Source organism: Toxotes jaculatrix, chromosome 24 (genome assembly GCF_017976425.1).
Source record: "Toxotes jaculatrix isolate fToxJac2 chromosome 24, fToxJac2.pri, whole genome shotgun sequence".
NCBI lineage: Eukaryota > Metazoa > Chordata > Actinopteri > Toxotidae > Toxotes > Toxotes jaculatrix.
Window position 1 is genome coordinate 2,055,552 of NC_054417.1, and position 10,898 is coordinate 2,066,449.

The window sequence follows — 10,898 nt, forward strand, 5'->3', positions numbered from 1 at the left end:
CGCAATACTATACTATGACGTTTTTTATGACATTTTGAGGTCGAAAAAAATTTTGACTTTTTTTGGCCGATTTTGACGCCTTACTATACTATGACGTTTTTTATGACATTTTGAGGTCAAAAAAATGTTTGACTTTTTTTGCCCGAAAAAAACGCCTTACTATACTAAGACGTTTTTTATGACATTTTGAGGTCAAAAAAAAATTTTTGACTTTTTTTGCCCGAAAAAAACGCCTTACTATACTATGACGTTTTTTATGACATTTTGAGGCCGAAAAAAATTTTGACTTTTTTTGCCCTATTTCGACGCCTTACTATACTATGACGTTTTTTATGACATTTTGAGGTTGAAAAAAATTTTGACTTTTTTTTGCCCTATTTCGACGCCATACTATACTATGACGTTTTTATGACATTTTGAGGCCGAAAAAAATTTTGACTTTTTTTGCCCGAAAAAAACGGCATACTATACTATGACGTTTTTTATGACATTTTGAGGTCGAAAAAAATTTTGACTTTTTTTGGCCGATTTTGACGCCTTACTATACTATGACGTTTTTTATGACATTTTGAGGTCAAAAAAATGTTTGACTTTTTTTGCACGAAAAAAACGGCATACTATACTAAGACGTTTTTTATGACATTTTGAGGTCAAAAAAAAATTTAGACTTTTTTTGCCCGAAAAAAACGCCTTACTATACTATGACGTTTTTTATGACATTTTGAGGCCGAAAAAATTTTTGACTTTTTCTGCCCAAAAAAACCGCAATACTATACTATGACGTTTTTATGACATTTTGAGGCCGAAAAAAATTTTGACTTTTTTTGCCCGAAAAAAACGGCATACTATACTATGACGTTTTTTATGAAATTTTGAGGCCGAAAAAAATTTTGACTTTTTTTTGCCCGAAAAAAACGTCATACTATACTATGACATTTTTTATGACATTTTGAGGCCGAAAAAAATTTTGACTTTTTTTGCCCGAAAAAAACGCCTTACTATACTATGACGTTTTTTATGACATTTTGAGGCCGAAAAAAATTTTGACTTTTTTTGCCCTATTTCGACGCCTTACTATACTATGACGTTTTTTATGACATTTTGAGGTTGAAAAAAATTTTGACTTTTTTTTGCCCTATTTCGACGCCATACTATACTATGACGTTTTTATGACATTTTGAGGCCGAAAAAAATTTTGACTTTTTTTGCCCGAAAAAAACGGCATACTATACTATGACGTTTTTTATGACATTTTGAGGTCGAAAAAAATTTTGACTTTTTTTGGCCGATTTTGACGCCTTACTATACTATGACGTTTTTTATGACATTTTGAGGTCAAAAAAATGTTTGACTTTTTTTGCACGAAAAAAACGGCATACTATACTAAGACGTTTTTTATGACATTTTGAGGTCAAAAAAAAATTTTTGACTTTTTTTGCCCGAAAAAAACGCCTTACTATACTATGACGTTTTTTATGACATTTTGAGGCCGAAAAAATTTTTGACTTTTTCTGCCCAAAAAAACCGCAATACTATACTATGACGTTTTTATGACATTTTGAGGCCGAAAAAAATTTTGACTTTTTTTGCCCGAAAAAAACGGCATACTATACTATGACGTTTTTTATGACATTTTGAGGTTGAAAAAAATTTTGACTTTTTTTTGCCCTATTTCGACGCCATACTATACTATGACGTTTTTATGACATTTTGAGGCCGAAAAAAATTTTGACTTTTTTTGCCCGAAAAAAACGGCATACTATACTATGACGTTTTTTATGACATTTTGAGGTCGAAAAAAATTTTGACTTTTTTTGGCCGATTTTGACGCCTTACTATACTATGACGTTTTTTATGACATTTTGAGGTCAAAAAAATGTTTGACTTTTTTTGCACGAAAAAAACGGCATACTATACTAAGACGTTTTTTATGACATTTTGAGGTCAAAAAAAAATTTAGACTTTTTTTGCCCGAAAAAAACGCCTTACTATACTATGACGTTTTTTATGACATTTTGAGGCCGAAAAAATTTTTGACTTTTTCTGCCCAAAAAAACCGCAATACTATACTATGACGTTTTTATGACATTTTGAGGCCGAAAAAAATTTTGACTTTTTTTGCCCGAAAAAAACGGCATACTATACTATGACGTTTTTTATGAAATTTTGAGGCCGAAAAAAATTTTGACTTTTTTTTGCCCGAAAAAAACGTCATACTATACTATGACATTTTTTATGACATTTTGAGGCCGAAAAAAATTTTGACTTTTTTTGCCCGAAAAAAACGCCTTACTATACTATGACGTTTTTTATGACATTTTGAGGCCGAAAAAAATTTTGACTTTTTTTGCCCTATTTCGACGCCTTACTATACTATGACGTTTTTTATGACATTTTGAGGTTGAAAAAAATTTTGACTTTTTTTTGCCCTATTTCGACGCCATACTATACTATGACGTTTTTATGACATTTTGAGGCCGAAAAAAATTTTGACTTTTTTTGCCCGAAAAAAACGGCATACTATACTATGACGTTTTTTATGACATTTTGAGGTCGAAAAAAATTTTGACTTTTTTTGGCCGATTTTGACGCCTTACTATACTATGACGTTTTTTATGACATTTTGAGGTCAAAAAAATGTTTGACTTTTTTTGCACGAAAAAAACGGCATACTATACTAAGACGTTTTTTATGACATTTTGAGGTCAAAAAAAAATTTTTGACTTTTTTTGCCCGAAAAAAACGCCTTACTATACTATGACGTTTTTTATGACATTTTGAGGCCGAAAAAATTTTTGACTTTTTCTGCCCAAAAAAACCGCAATACTATACTATGACGTTTTTATGACATTTTGAGGCCGAAAAAAATTTTGACTTTTTTTGCCCGAAAAAAACGGCATACTATACTATGACGTTTTTTATGAAATTTTGAGGCCGAAAAAAATTTTGACTTTTTTTTGCCCGAAAAAAACGTCATACTATACTATGACATTTTTTATGACATTTTGAGGCCGAAAAAAATTTTGACTTTTTTTGCCCGAAAAAAACGGCATACTATACTATGACGTTTTTTATGACATTTTGAGGTCGAAAAAAATTGACTTTTTTTGCACGAAAAAAATGCAATGCCATACTATGACGTTTTTTATGACATTTTGAGGCCGAAAAAATTTTTGACTTTTTTTGCCCTATTTCAACGCCTTACTATACTATGATGTTTTTATGACATTTTGAGGCCGAAAAAAATTTTGACTTTTTTTGCCCGAAAAAAACGGCATACTATACTATGACGTTTTTTAAGAAATTTTGAGGCCGAAAAAATTTTTGACTTTTTTTGCCCGAAAAAAACGGCATACTATACTATGACGTTTTTTAAGAAATTTTGAGGCCGAAAAAAATTTTGACTTTTTTTGCCCGAAAAAAACGGCATACTATACTATGACGTTTTTTATGACATTTTGAGGCCGAAAAAAATTTTGACTTTTTTTGCCCTATTTCGACGCCATACTATACTATGACGTTTTTATGACATTTTGAGGTCGAAAAAAATTTTGACTTTTTTTGCCCGAAAAAAAGGGCATACTATACTATGACGTTTTTTATGACATTTTGAGGCCGAAAAAAATTTTGACTTTTTCTGCCCGAAAAAAACGCAATACTATACTATGACGTTTTTTATGACATTTTGAGGCCGAAAAAATTTTTGACTTTTTTTGCCCTATTTCGACGCCTTACTATACTATGACGTTTTTATGACATTTTGAGGCCGAAAAAATTTTTGACTTTTTTTGCCCTATTTCGACGCCATACTATACTATGACGTTTTTTATGACATTTTGAGGTCGAAAAAAATTTTGACTTTTTTTGCACGAAAAAAACGGCATACTATACTATGACGTTTTTTATGACATTTTGAGGTCGAAAAAATTTTTGACTTTTTCTGGCCAGAAAAAAACGCAATACTATACTATGACGTTTTTTATGAAATTTTGAGGCCGAAAAAAATTTTGACTTTTTCTGCCCAAAAAAAAACGCAATACTATACTATGACGTTTTTATGACATTTTGAGGCCGAAAAAAATTTTGACTTTTTTTGCCCGAAAAAAACGGCATACTATACTATGACGTTTTTTATGAAATTTTGAGGCCGAAAAAAATTTTGACTTTTTTTTGCCCGAAAAAAACGTCATACTATACTATGACGTTTTTTATGACATTTTGAGGCCGAAAAAAATTTTGACTTTTTTTGCCCGAAAAAAACGGCATACTATACTATGACGTTTTTTATGACATTTTGAGGTCGAAAAAAATTTTGACTTTTTTTGGCCGATTTTGACGCCTTACTATACTATGACGTTTTTTATGACATTTTGAGGTCAAAAAAATGTTTGACTTTTTTTGCCCGAAAAAAACGCCTTACTATACTAAGACGTTTTTTATGACATTTTGAGGTCAAAAAAAAATTTTTGACTTTTTTTGCCCGAAAAAAACGCCTTACTATACTATGACGTTTTTTATGACATTTTGAGGCCGAAAAAATTTTTGACTTTTTTTGCCCTATTTCGACGCCTTACTATACTATGACGTTTTTTATGACATTTTGAGGTCGAAAAAAATTTTGACTTTTTTTGGCCGATTTTGACGCCTTACTATACTATGACGTTTTTTATGACATTTTGAGGTCAAAAAAATGTTTGACTTTTTTTGCCCGAAAAAAACGGCATACTATACTAAGACGTTTTTTATGACATTTTGAGGTCAAAAAAAAATTTTTGACTTTTTTTGCCCGAAAAAAACGCCTTACTATACTATGACGTTTTTTATGACATTTTGAGGCCGAAAAAATTTTTGACTTTTTCTGCCCAAAAAAACCGCAATACTATACTATGACGTTTTTATGACATTTTGAGGCCGAAAAAAATTTTGACTTTTTTTGCCCGAAAAAAACGGCATACTATACTATGACGTTTTTTATGAAATTTTGAGGCCGAAAAAAATTTTGACTTTTTTTTGCCCGAAAAAAACGTCATACTATACTATGACATTTTTTATGACATTTTGAGGCCGAAAAAAATTTTGACTTTTTTTGCCCGAAAAAAACGGCATACTATACTATGACGTTTTTTATGACATTTTGAGGTCGAAAAAAATTGACTTTTTTTGCACGAAAAAAATGCAATGCCATACTATGACGTTTTTTATGACATTTTGAGGTCGAAAAAAATTTTGACTTTTTTTGTCCGAAAAAAACGGCATACTATACTATGATGTTTTTTATGACATTTTGAGGCCGAAAATTTTTTTGACTTTTTTTGGCCGATTTTGACGCCTTACTATACTATGACGTTTTTTATGAAATTTTGAGGCCGAAAAAAATTTTGACTTTTTTTTGCCTGAAAAAAACGTCATACTATACTATGACGTTTTTTATGACATTTTGAGGCCGAAAAAAATTTTGACTTTTTTTGCCCGAAAAAAACGGCATACTATACTATGACGTTTTTTATGACATTTTGAGGTCGAAAAAAATTTTGACTTTTTTTGGCCGATTTTGACGCCTTACTATACTATGACGTTTTTTATGACATTTTGAGGTCAAAAAAATGTTTGACTTTTTTTGCCCGAAAAAAACGCCTTACTATACTAAGACGTTTTTTATGACATTTTGAGGTCAAAAAAAAATTTTTGACTTTTTTTGCCCGAAAAAAACGCCTTACTATACTATGACGTTTTTTATGACATTTTGAGGCCGAAAAAAATTTTGACTTTTTTTGCCCTATTTCGACGCCTTACTATACTATGACGTTTTTTATGAAATTTTGAGGTTGAAAAAAATTTTGACTTTTTTTTGCCCTATTTCGACGCCATACTATACTATGACGTTTTTATGACATTTTGAGGCCGAAAAAAATTTTGACTTTTTTTGCCCGAAAAAAACGGCATACTATACTATGACGTTTTTTATGACATTTTGAGGTCGAAAAAAATTTTGACTTTTTTTGGCCGATTTTGACGCCTTACTATACTATGACGTTTTTTATGACATTTTGAGGTCAAAAAAATGTTTGACTTTTTTTGCCCGAAAAAAACGGCATACTATACTAAGACGTTTTTTATGACATTTTGAGGTCAAAAAAAAATTTTTGACTTTTTTTGCCCGAAAAAAACGCCTTACTATACTATGACGTTTTTTATGACATTTTGAGGCCGAAAAAAATTTTGACTTTTTTTGCCCTATTTCGACGCCTTACTATACTATGACGTTTTTTATGACATTTTGAGGTTGAAAAAAATTTTGACTTTTTTTTGCCCTATTTCGACGCCATACTATACTATGACGTTTTTATGACATTTTGAGGCCGAAAAAAATTTTGACTTTTTTTGCCCGAAAAAAGCGGCATACTATACTATGACGTTTTTTATGACATTTTGAGGCCGAAAAAAATTTTGACTTTTTTTACTCGAAAAAAACGGCATACTATACTATGACGTTTTTTATGAAATTTTGAGGCCGAAAAAAATTTTGACTTTTTTTGCCCGAAAAAAACGGCATACTATACTATGACGTTTTTTATGAAATTTTGAGGCCGAAAAAAATTTTGACTTTTTTTGCCCGAAAAAAACGGCATACTATACTATGACGTTTTTTATGACATTTTGAGGTCGAAAAAAAATTTGACCTTTTTTGCCCTATTTCAACGCCTTACTATACTATGACGTCTTTTATGACATTTTGAGGCCGAAAAAAATTTTGACTTTTTTTGCCCGAAAAAAACGGCATACTATACTATGACGTTTTTTATGACATTTTGAGGCCGAAAAAAATTCTGACTTTTTTTGCCCGAAAAAAACGGCATACTATACTATGACGTTTTTATGACATTTTGAGGCCGAAAAAATTTTGACTTTTCTTACTCGAAAAAAACGGCATACTATACTATGACGTTTTTTATGAAATTTTGAGGCCGAAAAAAATTTTGACTTTTTTTGCCCGAAAAAAACGGCATACTATACTATGACGTTTTTTATGAAATTTTGAGGCCGAAAAAAATTTTGACTTTTTTTGCCCGAAAAAAACGGCATACTATACTATGACGTTTTTTATGACATTTTGAGGTCGAAAAAAATTTGACTTTTTTTGCCCTATTTCAACGCCTTACTATACTATGACGTCTTTTATGACATTTTGAGGCCGAAAAAAATTTTGACTTTTTTTGCCTGAAAAAAACGGCATACTATACTATGACGTTTTTTATGACATTTTGAGGTCGAAAAAAATTTTGACTTTTTTTGCCCGAAAAAAACGCCTTACTATACTATGACGTTTTTTATGAAATTTTGAGGTCGAAAAAAATTTTGACTTTTTTTGCCCTATTTCGACGCCATACTATACTATGACGTTTTTATGACATTTTGAGGTCAAAAAAAATTTTGACTTTTTTTGCCCGAAAAAAACGGCATACTATACTATGACGTTTTTTATGACAGTTTGAGGTAAAAAAAAATTTTGACTTTTTTTGCCCGAAAAAAACAGCATACTATACTATGACGTTTTTTTTATGACATTTTGAGGTCGAAAAAAATTTTGACTTTTTTTGCCCGAAAAAAACGGCATACTATACTATGACGTTTTTTATGACATTTTGAGGTCGAAAAAATTTTGACTTTTTTTGCCCGAAAAAAACGCCTTACTATACTATGACGTTTTTTATGACATTTTGAGGTCAAAAAAAAGTTTGACTTTTTTTGCCCGAAAAGAACGCCTTACTATACTATGACGTTTTTTATGACATTTTGAGGTCAAAAAAAAAATTGACTTTTTTTTGGCTGATTTTGACGCCTTACTATACTATGACATTTTGAGGTCAAAAAATTTTTTGACTTTTTTTGCCCGAAAAAAACGGCATACTATACTATGACGTTTTTTATGACATTTTGAGGCCGAAAAAAAGTTTGAGTTTTTTTGCCCGAAAAAAACGCCTTACTATACTATGACGTTTTTATGACATTTTGAGGTCAAAAAATCTTTTGACTTTTTTTGCCCGAAAAAAACGCAATACTATACTATGACGTTTTTTATGACATTTTGAGGTAAAAAAAAATTTTTGACTTTTTTTGCCCGAAAAAAACGCAATACTATACTATGACGTTTTTTATGAAATTTTGAGGCCGAAAAAAATTTTTGACTTTTTTTGGCCGATATTGACGCCTTGCTATACTATGACGTTTTTATGACATTTTGAGGTCAAAAAAATTTTTGACTTTTTTTGGCCGATTTTGACGCCTTACTATACTATGACATTTTTTATGACATTTTGAGGTCAAAAAAAATTTTGACTTTTTTTGCCCGAAAAAAACGGCATACTATACTATGACGTTTTTTATGACATTTTGAGGTCAAAAATTTTTTTGACTTTTTTTACCCGAAAAAAAACGGCATACTATACTATGACGTTTTTATGACATTTTGAGGTCAAAAAAATTTTTGACTTTTTTTGGCCGATTTTGAAGCCTTACTATACTATGACGTTTTTTATGACATTTTGAGGTCAAAAAAAATTTTGACTTTTTTTTGCCCGAAAAAAACGCCTTACTATACTATGACGTTTTTTATGACAGTTTCAGTTCAAAAAAAATTTTGACTTTTTTTGCCCGAAAAAAACGCCATACTATACTATGACGTTTTTTATGACATTTTGAGGTCAAAAAATTTTTGACTTTTTTTGCTCGAAAAAAACGCCTTACTATACTATGACGTTTTTTATGACATTTTGAGGTAAAAAAAAAATTTGACTTTTTTTGGCTGATTTTGACGCCCTACTATACTATGACATTTTGAGGTCAAAAAAATTTTTGACTTTTTTTGCTCGAAAAAAAACGCCTTACTATACTATGACGTTTTTTATGACATTTTGAGGTCAAAAAATTTTTTGACTTTTTTTGCCCGAAAAAAACGCCTTACTATACTATGACGTTTTTTATGACATTTTGAGGTCAAAAAAATTTTTGACTTTTTTTGCCCGAAAAAAAAACGCCATACTATACTATGACGTTTTTTATGACATTTTGAGGTAAAAAAAAAAAGTATGACATTTTTTGGCCGATTTTGACGCCTTACTATACTATGACCATTTTTATGACGTTTTGATGCCTTACTATACTATGACCATTTTATGAGAAATTTATGCAAAACAAAATAGTAGAAATTAATTAAATGGTAGTAAATTTATTTCACAATTTCTATTGATCTAGAAGATACATTTTGAAATTTAAAATCTGTCAATAAAGAGAATTTCTTACAAAAAATGCAGTAACACACTCAAATCTATGGCCGAAAGAAGAGGAAAAAATTGCCCAAATGTTTGACAGCAAAAAACAAACAAGGCCGCAGACTCACCACATGGACAGCCCACTTTCTGGCTGAAACACCTGTTGTATTCCTTACCTGCTTCTTAAAACAGAACAAACAACAGATTTATTAAACCATTAAACACCAGGATACATTAACAGCGATATCTTCATAGAAACAAGCACTTGGATGCATCAAAACAAACATAAAAACACAGGATGGCAGGTAGGCCCGGCTCTTACCTGGCACGCATGTGCGCCTCCAGGAGCACCCATAAAGGGAGAGCCGCGATTTTTTCTCACTATATATAGAATGACGTAGGAATACGTCACTTCTCTTTGCAACGCCCATATGTTTTGTTGTTGGTGCCAGTTACGTGTCAGCTGATGTGAACGGCATATATTTATGTTCTGAAACGAAGTCGAACTTGATCTGTGAAAAAAGCATACAGCATTAATTTATTTCAGCTCTAGATGCTAAGTGCTCATTTAATAACTCAATGTACAGTATGTGGCACAAAATAATATATTATGTTTACCTTGTGGTCGGTGTGTCAGTGAATCTAGATATTTTTAATAATCATTGCTCATTTGGTAATCATGGAAAGTGCCTTGTAAGTGACAGCAGCACTTCATCAACCTCCATTCATCACAACTATAGGCTTCAGACAGCAAAATGATTTCAGCTGGGGCAATTTAGAGAACATCCACTTTTTATTCGGATTAAATTCATGCAATTTCAACTGCTGTTTTTGAGTGGGTAAATTAACGCATGAAAACGGCTGCATACACAGATGTAAACCAGCTATGCCCACAGTCTGCGAAACATCCAACCTCACCACACACACACATCCATACTACTGTAAAATAAATCATTAAAGGTGGTGCAGGAAGCTTGCTTTCAGCTTTTCAGGTAAAGACGATGAGCGACGACAATCGCGGTGCTTTCTCCCAAATGGTGTCGGCTGCTCCGCCGGGTCCCTCCCTCCGTCCAGCGGAAACCCGGCACACAAACAACATGTTAGCCTCTGGTCACAGATCAACCCAAGCTTTGCATTGCTCAAGCAGGCGGCCTCTGTCGACAGATAACAGGGTCGGTTTGGTCCACTTAACAGAAAAAGAGCTTGGCCATCCTGAACTTTCCGGGTGCGTCCTGCGTTCCTGGAGGGAACAGACGGCTTGAAAGCCGCGCCTTAACTACAGTTCTTCACCTGACAGCAGTGCCCTGCTACTGGCTGAGCCCTCTCCTTGACCAGGGGCAGCAGGTGCAACTGATTTTTGGTGCGGCTCAAACTGGACTCTGATTGCACGGGACTAATGGGCTAAGTGGAAGGAGGGGCCTGCGGTGACCGCTCTCATAAATAGTGTCTACAGTTTGGCAAAAGTTCCCTGCTTCAAATAGGCCACAGTAAATTTCCTTCACTTTCATTAATGTTAAAGGTTCCCGGGGCATGTCTTATTGTTTCAGTTCATGCAGAGTAAACCTGTGAAATCCATTCAACAGTCCTCACTGGGAAATATGTCAGCAAAACAGTTAGGAAATATCAAAA

At 32.3% G+C, this 10,898-nt stretch overlaps 1 protein-coding gene across 3 annotated transcripts in view; it reads right to left on the reverse strand.

Annotated features, from left to right (window-relative positions):
* Positions 1–10,898, reverse strand: part of s100b (S100 calcium binding protein, beta (neural)) — a 614,446-nt gene that overhangs the window by 492,118 nt on the left and 111,430 nt on the right. The gene's annotated exons all lie outside the window — the stretch shown is intronic.